Raw genomic sequence first — 10445 nt, 5'->3', positions numbered from 1 at the left:
AGCCTACAGCACCTGGTATTCCCAGGCTGTCTCCCATCCAGGTACTAACCAGGCCCATCGCTGCTTAGCCTCCGAGATCAGATGAGATTGGGCTCTTTCAGGGTGATTTAGCCATAGGCACTCTCTTTGGGCACTCTGAAGCCTCTTGACAAAGGCCAAGATGGTCACCTTGGAAAACAAGCTAAAATAACAGGTCAAAGCCAACAACATAAAAAGAATCCTACGGCATCCAGTATTCCCAGGCGATCTCCCAATCAAGACACTAACCAGGCCAGATCCTTCTATAGTACCTGGTCTTCCCAGGCAGTCTCCCATCCAGGTACTAACAAGGCCTGACGCTGCTTAGCCTCTGAAATCAGACAAGATTGAGTGCTTTTAGGGTGATGTGGCCATAAGCGTTCTCTTCAAGACACGCCCAACCCTCTTGACAAATGCCATGATGGTCGCCTTGAGAAACAAGCGACAAAAACAGGTCAAAGCCAACAACATAAAAAGAACCCTATGGCACCTGGTATTCCCAGGCGGTCTCCCATCCAGGTACTAACCAGGCCCGACACTGTTTAGCCTCCGAGATCAGACAAGATTGGGCGCTTTCAGGGTGATGGGGCCGTAGGTGATCTCTTCTGGCACTCTCAACCCTCTTGACAAACGCTAAGATGGTCACCTTGGGAAACAAGTGAAAAACAAAACAGGTCAAGGCCAACAACATAAAAAGAAGCCTACGGCACCTGGTATTCACAGATGGTCTCCCATACAGGTATTAACCAGGCCGTACACTGCTGCAAGATCAGATGAGATTGTGCGCTTTCAGGGTGATGTGGCCATAGGTGTTCTATTTAGACACTCTCAACCCTCTTGACAAATGCCAAGATGGTCATCTTGGGAAACAAGTGAAAAAAAACAGTTCAACGCCAACAACATAGACCCTGGCGGTCTCCCATCTGACCCAGACCCTGCTTAGCCTCTGAGGTCGGGCCCTTTTAGGGTGATGTGACCTTAGGCGAATGCTTCGGGACATACTCAAAACTCTTGACAGATGCTAAAATGGTCACCTTGGGAAACAAGCGAAAGAAAAACAGGTCAAAGCCAACAATATAAAAAGATTCCTACGGCACCTGTAATTAGGTACTATCCAGGCCGGACCCAGCTTAGCCTCTGAGATCAGATGAGATCGAGCGCTTTCAGGGTGATGTGGCCGTAGGAAATTTCTTTGAGCTCTCTCAGCCCTCTTGACAAATGCCAAGATAATCACCTTGGGAAACAAGCGGAAAAAAAAACCATGTCAACGCCAACAACATAAAAAGAAGGTATTCCCAGTTGGTCTCCCATCCAGTTACTAATCAGGCCCGACAATGCTTAGCCTCCGAGATCAGACAAGATCAGGCACTTTCAAGGTGATGGGGCCATAGGTGATCTCGTTGGGCACTCTCAACCATCTTGACAAACGCCAACATGGTCATCTTGGGAAACATGTGAAAAAACAAGTCATTGCCAACATTGGAGGCTAAGCAGGGTTGGGCAATCAGTTTCCTTGCCTGAAATAGGCATCTCAGAACTGCCATCTGGCTGCTTCCCGGGTTTCCAACTCCTTCAACTAATCCCAGGAGACAATACTTCGCCTCCATCCTGGTGGAGGTTCCAAACACCCGATCAATGGTTCCTGTCACCTCCGTCCAGTAGCGGATCAACTTCGGGCATCTCCAAAACATGTGCATAATGTCTCCTCCCATGTTCCCGCACCGGGGGCAACTTGCGTCTGGCCGTTTGGCCAAATTGAAAAAGTTTACGAGGAGCATAATAGGTTCTATATAATAAGAACAGATGTGACATCCTCTGTGAGGAGAGCCACAATTCACCACAGGCAGGATTCCTGTGGCTAATTATAGCTCGGGGGGGGTTTAGTACACACCCCACACTATATAAGGCCGCCAGCGCGGCGGCCTTGTATAGTGTGTTGCGGTGGTCAGGGAAAGAGGACGATACGCAGGGACAGTGTCTTTACTGCTTGGGAACCTAGCACTGTTACAGTGGGTGTTATGTGCCTCCTGCACACACACCTGAAGCTACCCTTTATTACTGGTGTTCAATTTCTGCAATACATGCATCTGCCATGCAGAAGTTAGAGTGGGTGTTGTGTGCCTCCTGCACAGTATACACCCTATTGCTGGTGTTCTGTTTCTGTAATACAGGAACCTAGCACTGTTACAGTCGGTGAATGTATACATAATACTGGCTAGTTCACACAGTGTTTACAGAGATGCAAGGGTGTACAGAGAAGCTGGTATATATAGAAGACTACAGCATACAGAAGAAAGGCTAGTGAATACAGAATACAGACTCGTGTATGTAGATAGGCTTGAGTATACAGAGGTGCTAGAGTAAACAGTGAGGCTGGGGTACACATTGAGGCTAGTTTAAAGAGAGGCTAGTACATACAAAGATGTTAGTGTATATAGAGAGGTTAGTGTATAGAGAGAGTGGAGTGTATACAGAAAGGACAGTGCATATAGAGAAGCTAGTGTATACAGAAGACAGGCTTGGGTATACATCAAAGCTGACAGTGTATACAGAAGACTGGGTAGTGCATACAGAGAGTCTAGTGGGTAAAGAAGACAGGCTGGTGTATTCTAGCTAGTTTTTACAGTCTAGTGTATACAGAAGACAGGCTGTGGTATACAGATGGTTTAGTGTATTCAGAGAGTCTAGTGGATACAGTCGGTGAATGTATACATAATACTGGCTAGTTCACACAGTGTTTACAGAGATGCAAGGGTGTACAGAGAAGCTAGTATATATAGAAGACTACAGCATACAGAAGAAAGGCTAGTGAATACAGAATACAGAATACAGACTCCTGTATGCAGATAGGCTTGAGTATACAGAGATGCTAGAGTAAACAGTGAGGCTGGGGTACACAGAGAGGCTAGTTTAAAGAGAGTCTAGTATATACAAAGATGTTAGTATATATAGAGAGGTTAATGTATAGAGAGAGTCGAGTGTATACAGAAAGCACAGTGCATACAGAGAAACTAGTGTATACAGAGGACAGGCTTGGGTATATATCAAAGCTGTTTGTGTATACAGAAGAATGGGTAGAGTATACAGAGAGTCTAGTGGGTACAGAAGACAGGCTGGTTTATTCTAGCTAGTTTTTACAGTCTAGTGTATCCAGAAGACACGCTGTGGTATACAGAGGGTTTAGTGTATTCAGAGTCTAGTGTATACAGTCGGCGAGTGTATACATAAGGCTGGCTAGTTTACATAGTGTTTACAGAGATGCAAGGGTGTACAGCGAAGCTGGTATATATAGAAGACTACAGCATACAGAAGAAAGGCTAGTGAATACAGAATAAAGGCTGGCTTCTACGGAGAGACTAGTGTATGCAGAACACTATCTAGGGTATACAGAGAGGCTAGATTATACAGAGAGGCTAGTGCATATAGTGAAGCTATTGTATATAGAAGCCTGGTTAGTGTATACAGAGAAGCTAGTGTGTACAGAAGAAAGGCTAGACAGGCTATAAAGAGAGACAAGTGTTTACAGAAGACAGTTTGGGGTATACAGAGATGCTAGTTTATACAGAGAGACTAATGTATACAGAAGACAGGCTAGGGCATATAGAAGACAGAAGACGGACTAGTGTATTCAGAACATAGGCTAGTGTATATCGAAGACAGGCTATTGTATGCAGAAGACCGGCTAGTGTAAACATGCTGGTGTATATAGAGAGGCTAGTGAATTTAGAGGGTAGGCTAAGTGATAACAGAAGACAATCTGGCCTATACAGAGACATTTCATCATTTCATCTAGCTCACATCTCTAATGGAGTTTGTCTCATTGCCATGTTATGCCTTTTAATTCTTATGCTAAATATAGATTATACTCACTACACGATTTTAATCATCCACATCAAGCATGCAATAAAACTATCATACATGAAAATATACCATGTACTCTTTTGCTCTATTTTGCATATTTGAAATTCTCCACATCAACTGTCACATTGAGTATGTGACAGTCCTGACACACCATCCTGACTTATTTTGCTTTATTTCTTATTAGAAATAGAGAGTACTACCTCAAAATCCGGTTAAATCTATTCACTTCGATGAGTTCTACCGGTAATGCAAAATGTTCACAAAACCATCCATTTGCTACCAGACATGCTGCACATACTAAAAATAATGTAATTATCGCTCGCTAACGATGTAAACAGTTTTATTGCTTTTCTGACATTAACTGAGTATCTCTCTGCACTATGATCTTAATAATAATAATAATAATAGGATTGTGTAATGCAAAGATCAACTAGTCTAATATAAGCTTTCTCAATGGTACCGGCATATCCTTTAAATTTAGACTAACGCAACTATTTTTCGGCCATTTTCTAGCTAAGCTTTCAATCTCTTACCGTTGAACAGCGATACTTCCTCCCTGCAATATTAAGCCATTTAAATTTCCTATTGGTCGCCTATATTATACAACTCTCTGAAAAGCATATATGTAGAGAATAAAACTAGTCTTACATCTTAATAAAACAGTTTTATTGCTCAACCAGTATCAGCTGTCATGACATATACAAATAAACGTTTCCACTGTTTGACTCTATTTTCTGTGTTACTTCTTTTTCTCCACCTTAACTGTCACAGTTAAAACACAGTGACAAAACATTTCTATTAGCGCAGCAAAATGTGAGAAAAGCAGTGTAAGCCGTCTTTCTGCCATATGCTTCAGAAAATTAATGTACCGCTTTTAAATCCATGTAAATTCCACATAGCCGTGTACCGTCTTACAATTTTAACATTTACTGATAGCAATTACTGATATTACATTATGACTATACCAGTGGAAAAGGACCGCGTAATGGAACTGTGAAATTAATCATAATCTCAGATTTAATTTAGCTGATAAATTTACGATTTACTCAACGATTTACTCAACGATTTAAACTTAGATTTTTTTTCAAGCTAAATCTATTTGATCTTAAATCATTTATACTATATTCTACTGTACTCTTAAATTATGTACTGTTGTTCTGTATTTTAGCCGTGCTCATATTTCGTTTTATGTTGCAACCATCGAATCTCATTGCTATTCCGACATTCTGCCTTAATGAGGATATTGCTTTGCAACTATCCCTTGATCCCTTTTGTGTATTCACTTAATCTCGACCTATATATACTGCCTCAATATTTTCCTAATTTGTTTTGCTATACTTATTATTAATAGAGATTACTATCTCTAAATCATTGTAAACCTAACCATAATGTCTACAACTAATTTTACGTTAAAGCAAAATTCACACAAAACCATCTTTTTAAAAACCTTTACACATTAAGAATAATGCTACCTCTATGCAATAGGATTCTCTTTCCAGTGGAAACGGAAAACAGTAAGTGTAAGCCGTCTTCGTGCGTAACAAAATTAATGGAACGATTTACACGTTGGAATTTTCAAGCTACGTCAACTTACTCTTAAATAATGTATACCCTTTAGCTGCTTAGCTCACACTTTGCTGTATGTAGCCGCGTTAACTGTATTAATGGTTACATTTAAATTACCAATGGGGATTGACATTTCATGTCTATCTCAGATCTCTAATGCAATTTGTCTCTTTGCCATGTCATACTTTGCCAGTTATTATACTTTCTCATCCTTAATGACACGTAAGGATCCTGAAAAACGATAGAAACCTTGTCACTTCGTTGCTGATATTTCATGATTAAAGCAATAATCTCATCTAATTGCTATTCCGACATTCTGCCTTGGTATTATGTAAAGGTAATCTAGATATTTTGTGTATTTCCACTTAAACTCGACTTGTATATACTGTCTCAATATTATCCGTTCTAATTTTGCTAAATTAGATTTTAGAGTTTGCTATGTCTAAATCCAGGTTACCTACTCACCTTTATTACGTATACTGCTAAATTTTAGGATAATACAAAACCATCTTATTGCTTCTTTACACGCTGCACATATTAAGAGTAATGCAATGCTACCGTGAACAGTTTAATTGCTCTTCTCACATTTAGCTTGTATCTCTTTGCTATAGGAAACTGAATTTGTACTACAACGATCACTCAGTGCTACCGGGATAACTTTTACATTTAGAGTAATGAAATGTCAGTCATTTTGAAGCTACTGCAACTAACGCTTCCGATCTCTTTTCAACTGCAATACTTAATCTCTGCTATTGCAGAATATTTAGCTGCTTAGCTCACACTTTGCTGTACGTAGCCATGTTAACAGTATTAATACCTGTAAGTAACCAATGGGGATTGACATTTTATCTCTAATTCATATTCACATTTCTAATGCAGTTTGTCTTTCTGCCATGTCATCCTCGGCCAGTTATTATCCTTATGCTATATTTGGGGTATATTCACTACATGATTAAAGACACGGAATTAACGTGATTGATAAAAACCTACACACGTCGTTGCTGTTATTTCGTGTATTTCCACTTAAACCCGACCTGTATATACTGTTTCAATAGTAATCTGAGTTATTTTGCTATATTTATTATTAGAATAAATCCTGGTAAACCAACTCACACAAAACCATCTTATTTCTACCTTACACGCTGCACATATTAAAATATTAACATTTAGCCGGTATCTCTCTGCAATGGTAAACGAAATGTGTAGATCACTCATCTAATATCGTCATCTCAGTACTACCGGAAAAACTTTTAAATTTAGAATAATGCAACGATTTCTCAGTTTTATGAAGCTACTGCAACTAACGCTTTGGATCTCTTTCCTGTTAAATTGCGTTCTGCAATATTAAGCCATGTAAATTGTCCTATTAGTCTGCTAACAATGTTATGTATAATAATACAAATCTTTCAAAAGCAATATCTTCTCACTGCAATACTTACACTCTGCATAATAAATATGAATAATATGAATAATGCTAATAATAACGTCGTCTAAAACTCGGCTATAAGTAGAGAATAAAACTATCTTACATCAAAATAAACCATGTACTGCCAAACCAATAACGGCCAATTACTTAACGTCTATCAGTCAATGACTTAACAAAATAAACTTAGCACTCTTTTGCTCTATTTTGTATATTTGTAGTTCTCCACATTAACTGTCACATTGATATCACCACTGACAACACACCACTTTTTAACAGCACCAAAATATGAAAAAAGCACTGTAACTCTTTACATGTTTCAAAGTCCTGTCTTCTTTACACGCTAGCCTTCCTGTATACATTAATCTCTCTGTGTACACCAGCCACTCTATATAGACTAGCCTCTCTGTCTTCTGTATACACGTGCCCGTAATCTATATGCACTAGCCTGCCTTCTTTTTACAATAGTCTCGGTGTCCCAGCCTCTCTGCATACACTAGCCTCACTGAATTCCCCAGACTGTCTTCTGTATACACAAGCCTATCTGTAAAAAATAGCCTGCCTTTTGTACTCATTAGCCTCTCTGTATCAACTAGCCGGTCTTCTGCATACTCTAGCCTCCATCTCTGCATACCTAGGACCTTCCTCTGTGTAATCTAGCCTATCTGTATACACTAGCCTGTCTTTTGTACAAATTAGCCTCTCTGTAGCCGGTCTTCTGTATACACGAGCCTCACTGTCTACTCTTGGTTGTCTTTTGTATACACTAGCATCTCTTTATACATTATCTCTCTGTGTACCCAAGCCTCTCTGTATACACTAGTCCGCCTGTATACACTAGCAAGTCTGCATACACTAGCCTCTCTTTGTAACCCAACCTCTCTCTCTGTATACCCTAGCCTCCATCTCTGCATACCCTGGACGTTCTTCTCGATAATCTAGCCTATCTGTATACACTAGCCGGACTTCTGTAGACATTAGTCTCCCTGTATAAACTAGCTGGTCTACTGTATACACTAGTCCGTCTGTATACACTAGCAAGTCTGCATACACTAGCCTCTCTGTGTAACCCAGCCTCTCTCTCTGTATACCCTAGCCTCCATCTCTGCATTCCCAGGACGTTCTTCTCTATAATCGAGTCTATTTGTATACACTAGCCTGTCTTTTGTACACATTAGCCTCTCTGTATAAACTAGCCGGTCCTCTGTATACACTAGTCCATCTGTATACACTAGCAAGTATGCGTACTCTAGCCTCTCTCTCTATACCTTAGCCTCAATCTCTGCATACCCAGGACGTTCTTCTGTATAATCTAGCCTATCTGTATACACTAGCCTGTCTTTTGTACACATTAGCCTCTCTGTACACATTAGCCTCCACTTAATAACCGGCCTATAGCCAAATGACGGCTACAGGTCGGTTTGTTATCTCTGGGAGGCCGTCATATGACGTCCTCCCGGAGAATCGTTCGTGCGCGCCCCCTCGGGCGCGCACACCGGAACATCCGTGCTCGCCGGGTTCACAGGACCCGGCGCAACACGGATCGCGGTAAAGGGCCAATAGCAGCGGTCCTTTACCACGTGATCGCTCCGTCCAATGATGGAGCGATCACAAAATGTAAACAAAAACGTCATGGGGTCATGAAAAGTTAATCTCTCTCCTCTCCTCACACCGATGCAGCGTGAGAGGAGAGGAGAGCTATAGAGTGAAGCGTGAGTGTTTAAAGCAGTGCCCAGCAGTGCCCCAGCAGTGCTACAACAGTGCCCAGCAGTGCCACAACAGTGCCATCTGTCACCTCTGTGCCATCTGTCACCTCTGTGCCACCTGTGCCACACCTGTGCCACCCCTGTGCCACCAGATCCACACCAGATCCACACCAGTGCCACTACAGTGCACACCAGTGCCACCTGTGCCCATCAGTGCCACCTGTGCCCATCAGTGCCACCTGTGCCCATCAGTGCCACATCAGTGCCGCCTGTGCCCCACCAGTGCCGCCTGTGCCCCACCAGTGCCCCACAAGTGCCGCCTGTGCCCCACCAGTGCCGCCTGTGCCCCACCAGTGCCGCCTGTGCCCGCCAGTGCTGCCTGTGCCCGCCAGTGCCGCCTGTGCCCGCCAGTGCCATCTGTGTGCTAGTTAGTGCCACCAGAGCCACACCAGTACAACCAAAGCCACTATAGTGACATCAGTGCCGCCTGTGCCCACCAGTGCCGCCTGTGCCCACCAGTGCCATCTGTGTGCCCACCAGTAACATCTGTGTGCCCACCAGTGCCATCTGTTTGCTAATCAGTGCCACCAGAGCCACACCAGTGCAACCAAAGCCACTATAGTGCCCAGTGCCGCCTGTATCCACCAGTGCCGCCTGTGTCCACCAGTGCCACCAGTGCCACCTGTGCCCACCAGTGCAGCCTCACCAGCCACCAGTATGGCAAAAAAATATTTTACTAGTGAGGAGGCCTACCAGCTTCTAAGTATAACCGATGAGAGCAGCGTGGAGCTCTCTGATTCTCTGTCCGATTCGGATTCTGCCTATGAACCGTTACAAGCAGCGGGTCTGATACTGAATCAGAAGAAGAATATGCGCCCGTGAAAAGAATGCGTTCTGGCGTGGAGCAGCAGCCTACTACCAGCAGCGCAGAGCTGTCCACCTCGAGAGCAGTGCCGTCCACCTCGAGAGCAGTGCCGTCCACCCTCAGAGCAGTGCCGTCCACCCCGAGAGCAGTGCCATCCACCCCGAGAGCAGTGCCGTCCACCTCGAGAGCAGTCCCGAGAGCAGTGCCATCCACCTCGAATAGGGGCCATGCCAGCCTTCCCTATGCCCTTCAACACCCCCTGTGACTGCCCTCTAATTCCGGAGAAGCAAATATCCCCCCTTCACCGCCCAGCCAGGTGTCCAGGTGAACACCGATGATTTTTCAATGCTAGATTTTTTCATTTGGCTTTCACCAAAGACTTACTATCGTCCATTGTGGCCCAGTGCAACCTCTACGCACAGCAGCACATAGTAAGCAACCCTGGCTCTAGTTATGCCCCTCCCTTTCAGTGGAGAGAACTAACTGTAGAGGAATTCAAAATTTTCTTAGGCCTAACTTTTTCTATGGGACTTTAAAAAAAAAAACAATTGTACTCCTATTGGTCTACCAAACCTGTCCACCACATGCCACTCTTCTCATCCCTTATGCCAAGATCACGATACCTAATGATTATGCGGTTCCTCCACTACAATGACAACACCCAGTGCCTTCCCCGAAATGACCCAGCTTTTGACAAACTATTTAAAATTCGGCCACTCCTAAATTATTTCTCTGAAAAATGTCCCCAATTATATACCCCCCAACAGAATATTTCCGTGGATGAGTCCCTTGTAAAATTCTCAGGCAGGCTTGGCATCAAACAGTTTATCCCCAGCAAAAGGGCCCGATATGGGGTTAAAATGTACAAACTTTGTGACCGAGCCACAGGATACATCTACTCCTTCCTTGTGTACGAAGGGAAGGACTCCCAACTGCACCCCGCTGAATGCCCAGAGTACATTGGAGCCAGCGTAAGAGTGGTCTGGCATCTTGTCTATCCACTCCT

The 10445-nt window shown here is 43.2% G+C and overlaps 2 pseudogenes; both read right to left on the bottom strand.

Moving 5' to 3' along the window:
- Positions 1 to 119, bottom strand: LOC143948093 (5S ribosomal RNA; annotated as a pseudogene).
- Positions 120 to 496: 377 nt separating this feature from the next.
- On the bottom strand, positions 497 to 615 carry LOC143948456 (5S ribosomal RNA; annotated as a pseudogene).
- Positions 616 to 10445: the final 9830 nt, after the last annotated feature.

The sequence above is a fragment of the Lithobates pipiens genome, unplaced genomic scaffold, assembly GCF_037356315.1.
Source record: "Lithobates pipiens isolate NorthernLeopardFrog02 unplaced genomic scaffold, aLitPip1_a1.2 Scaffold_30, whole genome shotgun sequence".
Lineage (NCBI taxonomy): Eukaryota > Metazoa > Chordata > Amphibia > Anura > Ranidae > Lithobates > Lithobates pipiens.
Note: the sequence above shows the minus strand (reverse complement) of the source record. Positions and strands in the feature narration are given on the sequence as shown.